We start from the raw sequence: 8,672 nt of genomic DNA on the forward strand, positions 1-8,672 counted from the left end.
GGAAAAAGGAAGGGAAGAAAAAAAAAAGGAGGAAGAGAAAGGAGGAAAAAAATGAAAAAGGAAAAGGGTGAGAGTGAAAAAGAAAGAGCGAAAGTGGAAAAGGGGGTGAAAAACAGAGTGAAAAAAAGAAAAAAGAGTTGGAGTGGAAAAGAAACGACATTCGGGAGGGGCGGTGCTGCCTAAGGTGCTTCCGCGCCCAGGAGCGAAGGAGCCGTTTGATCCCCTGGCGGGAGCGCAGCTCCCGGTGGCGGAGAACGGAGCGGTGGCTGTCAGTCCGAGACTCCAACTCCCGGCAGGCCCTGCGGCCGTAAAGCGCGGCGTCTGACGCAACGGCCGACGCGCCATATGAATGGCTGGCGGGCCGAGGCGGCCGCTCGCCGGGGGAGCGGGCTGGGCGCGGGGAGCTCCCGGCGCCTGTGCCGCGCGGGACGGAGCCGCGGCAGCGACGCTGGAGGGGCGAAGCCTCCGTCCGGCCGCCCGCACGGAGCCGAGCGGCGCGGAAGGGGCGTCTGCCCGGTGCCTCGGCCTCGCTCAGCGGTCCCGGTGGCGGGGGCTGAGCTCGGGCGGGGCGCGCTGCCGCCCGCCGATGGCGGAGCGCCAGGCGGTGCTTTGCTGCCGCGGGCCGGGAGCTGCAGGAGCCGCCCCGGGCGAGCGGCGCCGGGCGCTGCCGCGGTCACTGTGCGGCGGCTGCCCTCGGGCTGGCGGAGGCGCGGGAGCCGCCGAGCTGCAGCCGTCTCCCTCGGGCCGCTGCCGCTGCTGCGGGCGGGGGCGGACGAGCGGCTGCGGAGGCGGCTCCGCGGCGTGCTCAGCCTTGCGAGCAGAGAGCGCTCGACATCGCTGGCATGACACGGCTGCTGAGTGCCTCAGTGCTCGTGGCTCTTCCTTCCACGCAAACAGATGGAGCGGCATCGCTGAGCAGTAAAACACAGCGATGGCCCGGAGAATGGCGAGCGCAAGGAGCGCCGGGCAGGATCCTTCTGATGGCACAGGTGCGATCGGCAAACTCAGCCCCTTGTGCCCCTGCCCTCCCGACCCCCAGGGGAAATGCTCTCCAGCCTCGAGCTGCTGAGAGACAAAACGTGTGATTTGACACTAGGGTCCGGAAAAGGTTTCCGTTTAGATTAGCAAATGCCTCCATTGTTCTCGGTTACGTCCTAGGATCGGTTTTAGGCAGTGACTTTCTACCGCTTGTCGGATTTTCTTGTGCAATGGTAAGAAAATAGGCAGGTCTGATACTGGTTTCGCTTTTTTTCTACTTCATGTTCCATGAGCTGCTTTTATCCAAGCAATTGTTTTAAAGTTCTACTGTAGGCGTTTCTGGTTCACTTTTTTTTTTGTTTTCCCTCTAAATCGGCAGTAAATATAGCTGAGTAAAATTACCTTGGTTTTCTTCCTTCTTAAATGTTTTTATTGATAATCCTATTTGAATATGCAGAACACGTGGGTATGTCCTGTAATATATCCTAGCTTTTCTTGTTTACAGGGTACTCAGGAAATATTTTTCCCTTAGAGTCCCACTGAAACATTCTCCGTGCAATCTCCGTTAAGGTCTGTGTTTACAAATAAGCCACCATCAGCTGAGATATTTGCCTGTGTACCTTTTCCTGTCATTCAGAGCTTGCGTTCTGTGGTTTTTATGATAAACCTATCAAACTTGCGAAACTGTTTTGCAAGTCTTAACCGTTGAAGGCAGCAAGAAGTGGTTTTAAAGCCTGTTCTTGAGCAGACAAAGGGAAAAAGTGTGAATTTGCTGCTGAACTTGTCCTTTTTCATTTGACTTGCCTTGAATTATTTAGGAAGAGAGAGCACTAGAAAAAAGAGAGAAATAGAATTGGTTCTTGAGCCCTCCTAAAATGCTCCCTGTGATTCCGTGTGGAGCCAAAGTGAAGGGTGATGGAACAGAGCCCCTGTGCTTTAGAAGGAAATCAATTTCAACCTGATCTCCACCCTGAGTCTCCCTAATTTCTGTTTCTAAAATGCAAACTCAGTTTAGGAAGTGTTGGGAGTTAGTATTTTGGGGGAGAAATGGCAGTTGCACAAACCGTTCCATTTCCCAGAGGCTCTGGGAAGGATTCATTTTGTAAGCGCTGTAACTGCCATCGGTTGGGGGTTCGGGGTTGGAATGTGCACTTGCCCTCCTATAAAGCACTCGTTCATTTGCATTTCAGTGCCAGGAGTCTGGAGAAACTGGAGAAGAGCCCAAGAGACATTTTTCATCCTGAGATACAAAAGGTAGGAAGTGACTTTTTTTGGTTTGGTTCTTTTTCTTTATGATTTCCTGGAAATAGAAGTAATTAAGTATAGATCCTACTGGTTTGTTTCTTCCAGTAGCTAATAAGAATAATAATAATAATCTAATACTACTTAAACTGTCTCTTTATCCATTGAACTGGCCATTTCAAATCCAAACTTCTAAACACCAATAAAACCATCATCCTTGTAGAATCTTTAATAGGAGGGGGCTAAAGATGCTGTTTTTGTTGACAGGATTTATTGGTTCTTGAAGGGCAAGAGGTGAGTACAAGCCTAACTACTTCTTGCTCACAGACCCGTCCGGTGAATGCGGCTTTGTATTTGGATGGGCTTTTGATGACTTCTAAATCAATTGCTCGTTACAGTAAAAAGAAGTCATGTTTTTTTGAACCTGACAGCAAAAATAACTTGAAGCACCAACTTAATAATAATTGATCACCCGTCTAAGTTAATGATTTTATGCTATACTATCAAAGTTTAAAGGTAAATTATTGTGTAGTAGGAGATGGTATAAAATGTATGTTCTAACGTGTAGGATGTATGCAAAGATTAGAGGAAACAAATTTTTATGTCTTCTGTTTGACTGTTCACCAAATAATATTTGGTTTTATTTTCCTGGGATCGGTGAATTTTAAATTTGGAGTCCTCTATGCTAAGGATGGTCAGCTTACAGGTGATGAAATGTTCAGTCATGGTGAGGTTTTCACCTTCTCCTTAATTGTTTTGCTCATCTGAAAAAAAAAAAAAAAAGGCAAGTTAAAAAAAAAAAAGTTATGTTTATTATTTGTTACCCCGTTCTGTCCGTTTCCTCAGTATTTGCTGGAGCTCTGCTTACCCAAGCGTTGGGTAAAACAAGCTTTGGGTTCCTTCTGTCCCACTGGGTGTTGCCCAGTTTGGTTGCATCTGGTGAAATTCAGCCTGAGCCCTTACAGAACCAGCTCAAACCAGGTGAGAGCCATTCGCAGCTCTCTCAGGACACCCGGAGGAGGATGGGTGACGTTTCTGAGCATCTGGCAAGTGTACTTCTATCAAAACTCGGCCTGTGCAATTTCTGGGGAAAACCCTTCTGTATCCTGAAGGGTTCCTCAAAGTCTGTTGAGGATCCGGTTAGCAGTTGCTCACCTGGATGGTTCCAGCTCCTCAAGCTAACACTTGTACTCTTGCCCTGTAGTTTAGATCTATTGTAGTTTTGTTATTTTGCAAGATTTTACGTCTTTGGACAGTAACGTGCATTTCACTCTTTGGAACCTCTCGGATCGTGCTTTGGTGCAGCACCACCTAATGGGACACTTGGCTGCTGTGCTGAAGGGCTTGGTTACTAGAATTGTAAATCCCGGAGAGTTTGTAAGTCTTCTGTCCCCAGGGAGGTGTCACGCTTTGTTCACCGTTGCTCTGTTTGTCGGGTGCTGCTTCTCGTCGGAGGTATTAACTTCAAACTGCCCTGTTCTTTTTTGAACTTTTTTTCCTGGTTCTCTCCGTAGGGCAGGGAAGGACTCTCGTATCCCGGTCGTCAGACTCAGCGCTGCCCGAGAAGATACAGAGACTGTAAAAATCATAAGAAGCAACTAGGACTGCAGAGGAAACAAACTGGAGAGAACAAAAGGTGACATTGTTCTCCTTAGCCTGGATTAGAAACATCCACTGCGCTTTGATGCCGGTGGCTGCCAGGGGCTCGTTAGGTCTCTTGAGGCAGGTGTAGGTGTTCACTTGTAGGTTCTATTTTTTGGCAAAGGACCACGAGAGAAGTTTATTTATAGATCCAAATAAACATTCATCTTATCTGAACATAACCTGTCATCCCCTTTCTGACATTAAGGACTCCTGTATAAATACTTGGGGGGGTTTTCTTTGTCGTTTCTGAATGGTTCCATTTTGCCGGCTACTTGAACAAATCTGAGGGGGTTTAATTGCATACTGCTTCCTTGAAATTCTGTTGGTCTCTGCTTGGAACCCTTCTTGTACTGCTTAATGAAAGACTTCGGATGGTGTTTTCTTGCCTGTTTGTGGTTAAGGTCGTGCTCTGATGCATTTACAGAAGCCATGGCAGGAGAGAGTCAGCTGCTGGAGAAGAGGAGACAGTACTATCCCTGTGCAGCACGGAACTGTGCTACTGCTGTGTCATCAGCTGTGTCTGCACTGAAAGTAGCCACCTTCACTTGTAGGTAGCTCCTTGGTGCTTTAGGACACGCTGAGGGATTTATTCCTTTTGGGATCCACGATGAGAATTCCCAAGAGAGGTAGTAGTAATAAGGTCTGAGATTGGAAAAAAGCCTGTGTCCTTGGAATGTTGTTGTTGTCGTCAAAAGTTAATTTTTCCTTCTTTCTTAGCCAGTAGTCAGCTTTTTGCTTTATTTTTTGTGGTATCAGTATTTGATTGTTTAAAAAATTGCTTCAAAAGAACTGCAGTGGCTGGCCACCAGGACCTTGTTCCGATTTGCCTATTTGCTTGTAGCTAAAACCTTTCCATATTGTTTATCATTCTATTGAAGAAACTGCTGCCCAGTCAACTAAGAACTGAACATCTATCTGTCTAGGACATGGGGAGAGGATTTAGGTCATGTCTTTGTTTCCAGAAAAAAGTTCCAGTGTAGTTTCTAACTAGAGGAAAAGGGGGGGGGGTGAAGACTCGGGGCTCTGATGCCGTTGGGGGCACCCCGAGGTGCCCAGGAGAGGGAGCCCCACTGCGGTGCAGGAGCAGGTATGTTATCACGTACTAGAGAGCAAATTATAAATAGAAATATGAAAATTATAAGTATAAAAATATTTTTTAGATCGTTAAAGAAAGCGGTTTTTTTAACTTGTCAATAGGCAGGGTTTTGATGATAAAAATGATAAATACAAAGAATATGAAGGTAGAAATCTAAGTCTAGAAAGATATCATAAATACATACAGATAAAGTTTAAAACTAGAAGAAAAAATCAGTTGCAGCAGTAGATACGATACATAATATAGATAATACTTTAAATACATGTCTAGAATTTTATAGATATTATAGATAATTATTAATAGATTGCATCAAAAGAAACGATAAATATAAATGTGAGTATAATTACACAAAGTATAAAAATATTTCGATACCGTTTAAAAGAAGGTGTTTTCGTGTATTTATTTGGTTAGAGATGGGGTTTTTGTTTGGATTAATAGAAGTATTCTAGAAATATAAATCTAACTGTAGAGAGATCCAATCGATAGAGGAGGCTATTTCTAAAAACACAACCGAACGCCGCCGCCTTCGGGGGAATCGCACGAGCTCGGCCGAAGCAAGGCGAGAGCGGCCGACCCTGAGGGCCTCGAGCGAACCGAGGCGAGGCTTCCGAGGCTGCCTGAAGCGAAGCGAGCCGAGCTCAGGCGAAGCGAGCCTGCTGCTCTCGTGCGCGCTGCTTAGCGCCAGTGCGCTCCCAGCCTAATGAGCTCCTGCCCGAGCCCGCGCTCCCGGTCGTGTCCGCGCCGTGGCCGGGCCGCCCGCGGGACGCGGCAGCGGGAGAGCCCCGAGCCGGGCGAGCTGAACGGGAGGCGGCGGCGCTTGCCCGCCCGCCGTCGGGGAGCCGAGGCGAGGCGAGCGGAGCCGAGGCGCGCCGAAGGCACAGAGCGGCTGGGAGTTGGGCCGAAGCGAGGCGAGCTCGGCCGAAGAGGCGAATGCAGGCGCCAAGAGCCGAGTTGAGGCGACAGTAGCCGACTGGAGCCGAGCGTCTCCGGAGCGAGCCGAGCTCCGCCGAGCGCCGCAGCATCCCGGGCAGGGCGAGGCGCTGGGCCGGGCTCGGGGTGCAGCCGGGGCTCTGGGAGGCTTCCCCGCCTGTCCCTCTCTCTAGCCCTCCTTCCTTCTCCCCGTCTTCGCCTTCTCTCGCTCCCTTTCCCCCATTCCCTCTCCCCCCGCAAAGCCGGCTCCTTCCTGTCCTGTCCCTAGCCCGCTACTCCCTTCTGTTCCCCCTGTCTCCTTCCTCTGCCCAGCCTCCGTGTACCCTCGTCCCGGGCTTTCCCTTCCCGTGCCGCTTTCCTGCACAGCCCGAGCTCCCTCGCCGCCCTTTGTCGTGCCCTGCTCTCGCTCCTCTCTTCCCGTGCCCCCTTTCCTTCTTTGCCCCGCAGCCGCGGGGCTCGGGCTGCCGGAGAATAAAGCCCCGAGGGCCGGAGCCCGGCGCCCCTGGGCCCTTGCGGGAGTCCCCGCGCGGGGCCGGAGGCTCTCGGCGGATCCCCCCGTGCCGCTCAAGCAGCGCGGCCGACAGCGCCGGAGCTGCGGCTTTGCCGGCATCGCGCTGAGAGCGGCCCCCGCTCCGTGCCGGGCCGTCCCCGCCGTCTGTGCCGCTCCCTCTCTCGCTGCCCCTGGCCCGTGACAGCGAGGCTGGGCAGGAACCTCAAGCCTTCTGGGGGCTGCCCCCCCTTTCTTGTTGCAGCAGAATCCCTTGCTGGGGCTATGCACGTGTGGGAAGGGCTTGGGGGAAGCGCTGCGCTGCTGTCCGGGGCAGTCGGATTCGTTCGGAGCCTTCTTTGGGGGTCAGGGAAAGGCGGGGTGAAGACTCGGGGCTCTGATGCCGTTGGGGGCAGCCCAAGGTGCCCGGGAGAGGGAGCCCCACGGCGGTGCAGGAGCAGGTGGGGGGCGGGCGAGGGGCGGGGGTCACGCTGGGTGCCGTCCCCCAGAGGGACCCAAAGCTGCCACCAAATGCACAGGGAGGGGTGAGTGGGTGTAGGATGCTAAAACCTGGCAAGGCATTCGGTTTTCTAGGTATTGCTAAAGAATAGGAATTGGTCTCTAAACTCAGCTGGGGAGAAGCCCTCTCTATGCACTCATTTGTTTACAGGAATGTAGAAGGTTCCGACTGGAGATGCGTAGTAGTTCTGAAGATATTGCCGTGAGGTTTTGATCTAGGAACGGACCGAGCTGTGCCCTGGAACCCTCAGAACAGCTGCAGGGGCTGAAGGCGATAGAAAGGGCTCTCTGGCACCTTTTGCCTCCGTTCTCTGCCAGCGCCCAAAGCGTGTCGCAGTCCCGGAAGAGGCGCTTGTCATCCCGAGAGCCAAAAGGAAGACGTGTCAAATCCCAGCTCTGCCTTGTGTTTCGTGTGGGTTTTTTACTTCGTATTGATGTCATTCCAGAGAGCAAGGAAAGAAGAAACGTGACCGGCTCCCACTATTACTGTGTGAAGGCTTTCTTGAAAGGCTGCTGTATTTCTATTGTCTTTTTCCACTCCAAGCTTGACTTTTGCCCTCGTTTTTCGAGCTCTGCTGCATTGGGGGTGTCCCAAGGAGGGCGGGGTTCCTCAGCAGGGCTCTTAGGAGGCGGCGCTGATTCTGCTTTTTCTGAAGGCGTCTCAAAGCGGGCTACCAGAATGACAGTTTTGTGCACTGGAAAGCTTTCCCTCAGTGCCATCAGCGCACGTCCGTGTCTGAATTGTGGAAGCAGACGGACTAAGAACAGCCAGCACCCGGAGCAGATTTCTGTTGGCTCTGTGTCTGTGAGAAGCGGGCTGTGTGCTGGACGGGGAGAGGCGCTGTTGGAGAGTGGCATCAGCGCCAGGTGTGAGCTGTGAGGATGATGAGGGGCCGGCTCCTGCCGGGGGGGGGGGGGTGCGAGGCTGTTTTAGGGGGAGGCTTCGCCTCAGCTGCCTTTTGCATGGAGCTGCTGAGTAGAGGGGTTCATGGGGGGGCTCCCGGGGCTGTCTCATGGAAGGACTGCGAGAGCTTCTGGCAGCGTCTGGGCGAACACCTGGATACGCGCTTGGATCCGCGGAGCATCGCTTCAAGGAGGTGCCGAGGGACGAATCTTTGTGCCGGGAAGCAGCAGCCGAACGGCTGAGCGCGTGTGGATTTGGAGCGGGGACTTTGGTCCTTTCCCTTTTCAATTGGATCTTGGCAGTCCCCCCTCCCCGCTTCCCCAGGAACAAAAAGGGAGCTTGTGAAGACAAAAGAAATGAAGGAGAGGCAAGCAGCTACTCTCCTAATCTTGTCTGTGTTGGAACTGGGGGGGATCCGCTTTCGCTTGCGGTTCCAAGGATGTCGGTTGAAGGAAAAGCTGCCTTTTCCCGGCTGTTAGGGGTATCCCAGGGGTGACAGGGAATCCCTGCGTTCCATTTGAACGGGAATGGGCAAAGTATTGTTGTCATCGGATGGCTTTGATTTGAAGGTAGCCAGCCCATTTTCATCATCCTAAGGTTTAAATGGAGGGGACAGCGCTGGTGTCCCTCCTTTGCAAGGGTTTGAATGGAGGTCAAAATCCCCCTTTGCACATGGTTTGAAGGATTTCATTGGAGGAAAGCCCCTTCTTTTCTGCTCTCCTAGGGGATGAACTTGAAGGGGAGAAGCCATTTCTTTGCCCTTGTTGAAGCGAGGTGAGCGCCGCCCGCGGCGTCAGTTTCGGGGTTGAGTTGCGGGAAGCCGCAGCTCTGGCGGCGTTTGCAGGGCTGCAGTCGGGCTGTGCCGCTGCATT

General features: G+C 52.0%; 1 long non-coding RNA gene across 1 annotated transcript; it reads left to right on the top strand.

Moving 5' to 3' along the window:
• The first annotated feature begins 2,168 nt into the window (after nucleotides 1–2,168).
• LOC143693183 (uncharacterized) lies at nucleotides 2,169–5,344 on the top strand. Its single transcript, XR_013180702.1, has 2 exons — nucleotides 2,169–3,004; nucleotides 3,735–5,344. It is a non-coding gene; the product is annotated as an uncharacterized LOC143693183 (long non-coding RNA).
• The last annotated feature ends 3,328 nt before the right edge of the window (nucleotides 5,345–8,672 follow it).

The sequence above is a fragment of the Agelaius phoeniceus genome, unplaced genomic scaffold (assembly GCF_051311805.1).
Source record: "Agelaius phoeniceus isolate bAgePho1 unplaced genomic scaffold, bAgePho1.hap1 Scaffold_375, whole genome shotgun sequence".
NCBI classification, from domain to species: Eukaryota; Metazoa; Chordata; class Aves; order Passeriformes; family Icteridae; genus Agelaius; species Agelaius phoeniceus.